We start from the raw sequence: 2246 nt of genomic DNA, 5'->3' as shown, positions 1-2246 counted from the left end.
AGTAGTACACAGCTGCTTTTAAAGATGGTAATGCTTTAGTATTGAACATGTGCATTTGAAATTTTTTTCTGATAGTGTTCATGGCTTTAGTTGGATTCATTTATCAGTAATATATAAGGTCTAAAATACATTTTTCTGGTTACTTTTAAAGCCACTTGTCTTTAATACAATAAACTGTAAAGTTCTAAATATTCTAGTTCATTTTTTTATTCATAATATCTTTGTCAGTCTTCAGCTATCCAAAATAGCTAATTGGGGTAAAAGTTCAATTAAATGAAAATTACAGAATTTTATTCCAAAATGTAGAATTGGGCTTGAAATTTTAGGCAGAGATTTTTGCATAAAGCATGTATTTGGTTCCTTAATAGCTTTCTTCAAAAACCATTAACATAAAAATCCCTGAATTTTAAACAGTATAGTTTACAGTTTTTAATTACAATATGCAACAAAATAGCATGGTGGCACACACCTTTATATAGAAACACCATGATATACTCTGAATGCATATTGTACGTCCAGAACTAACTGAAAAGAGAAAATTCAGAAAATTCAAAATGTTTTGACTCATATTACCTCAGACTTGGAAAATTTACCTTTGTCGAGTAAGAGTCATCTTGCTTTGCTGAATTGGCACATTCCCATGGCAGCATGCTGCAGAGCTTTACAGTTTAACAGAATTTCCAGAAAGCTTGTGCAGAACTGTCTAGAAGCAGGACTAAGGAACATCTAAAGGTTTTCTCTATAAAAGTGGAAATCTCATCTAAGCATCCCCTGTTTGTAGTATATATTAACATACATACTGCAGTGTTACGGTCTTTTATGTTTGAACATAGCCATAAACTAGAGATACTAAGAACAATGCAAAGGTTCACTCCTCCTGTCAAGATAACCGACAGGGCTCTCCTGACAGGAAAGTACTCAACAGAAATCCTGAAGCTTTACAAGTTCCCTGATAAATCAAAATGTCAGCTGTTGCAATAAACTCCCCAGAGGATGCGTGCACTCAGACTATCCGTAGGTGACTGACAGGATATGTGCTGTGCTAATGTAAATCTACAAGACTGCTTATGGCAGTCTAAATGGCAAACTGCACAGAAGGTAATTGGATTCATGAAAGAGAGGTGAAAGACCCACTTCAGAATGTAAGTGAAAGGAAGATCATGGGTCCTGTAACATAAAAAGGTTTCAGACCTAACAGGCATGACACAACCTGTCTTCATTCCTTTCTGTTCAGCTCAGCAAGTGCTTTTGAGCCCAATCATTAATCAGTTACCAGATTCCACAGTCTTTGTTTTCCTCACTCCTCAAATCTTGCTGGGAATTGTTCCTCTCAAGTACTTAGGATCACCAAGTAGTACAAAGCCTTTTCTCTCTTGCCTTAAAGAAACAAGTGTTATTTTATTCACAATTAGATTTACCATATGAAATTGTTACCATGTAGCAACAGCCTGTAAAACATAATAGTGTATATTATCAAAGAAATAGATGGCTGAAGATGATTCATTAATAAGTGAGATATATTTAGCAGAGTTATTCGACTTGGCTTTTAAAATGACAATACTTATAACTAACTTACAAAAAAGTATAGAAAAATATGTAGTTTATCTCAACAAATCAAATGAACATAGATGCAACTTCATAAAACAATATTCACCCAGCTTTTCAGAAAGGTATAATGCAGTTATTTTATGCTGCTATTTAAAAATATATATCTTCTTAAACATCATTTAATCTTTCAAAGATGCATTTAAAAAATGGAAGATATAAAAAATATGAACTTACCCTTCAATTTATTTAGACAATGCCTGTCCCTGGTCAGCAGTACCTGGTCAGAGGGTCACCACTGTCTTTACTTGACGCTATGAACTTAGATGTTAGATGAGTGTCTGCCACTTCTCTGGACCACACCAGAGTTTGCTAGACACTGCTGCGATGTGGCAGAGCTCAGCTGCATCTAAGCTATATACCGTGTGCAATGGATAACCTAATATGCCTTTCATTGAACTCGCCAGGCAGGTTTTCTACCGTCTGTGGAACATGGAATCAAACCAGAATATGTTGGCATAACAGGCCAGTTAAACTGGTTCTTCTGTAGATCCAGAACCTGTCCAACCAGTCTGCATCAAAGGCTAGCCCAACATGCTGCAGCGGCTCAGCTCTGCTAAGTCCCACCTCCCATCAACTCCCAACAAACTACTCAGAATGTTGTAGCCTCCAGCAAAATAATTCAGTTCTAGTGGGAGGAG

The 2246-nt window shown here is 36.2% G+C and overlaps 1 protein-coding gene across 1 annotated transcript in view; it reads right to left on the bottom strand.

Annotated features, from left to right (window-relative positions):
• Positions 1 to 2031, bottom strand: part of Rbbp8 (RB binding protein 8, endonuclease) — a 110410-nt gene extending 108379 nt beyond the window's left edge. The window contains exon 1 of the mRNA XM_029472024.1: positions 1783 to 2031. The gene's annotated coding sequence lies outside the window, so the exon portion shown is untranslated. The remainder of the gene's footprint in view (positions 1 to 1782) is intronic.
• Between the last annotated feature and the right edge of the window lie 215 nt (positions 2032 to 2246).

The sequence above is a fragment of the Mus caroli genome, chromosome 18, assembly GCF_900094665.2.
Source record: "Mus caroli chromosome 18, CAROLI_EIJ_v1.1, whole genome shotgun sequence".
Classification (NCBI taxonomy): domain Eukaryota; kingdom Metazoa; phylum Chordata; class Mammalia; order Rodentia; family Muridae; genus Mus; species Mus caroli.
The sequence above is the reverse complement of the archived record's forward strand: the minus strand, read 5'-3'. Positions and strand labels throughout refer to the sequence as shown.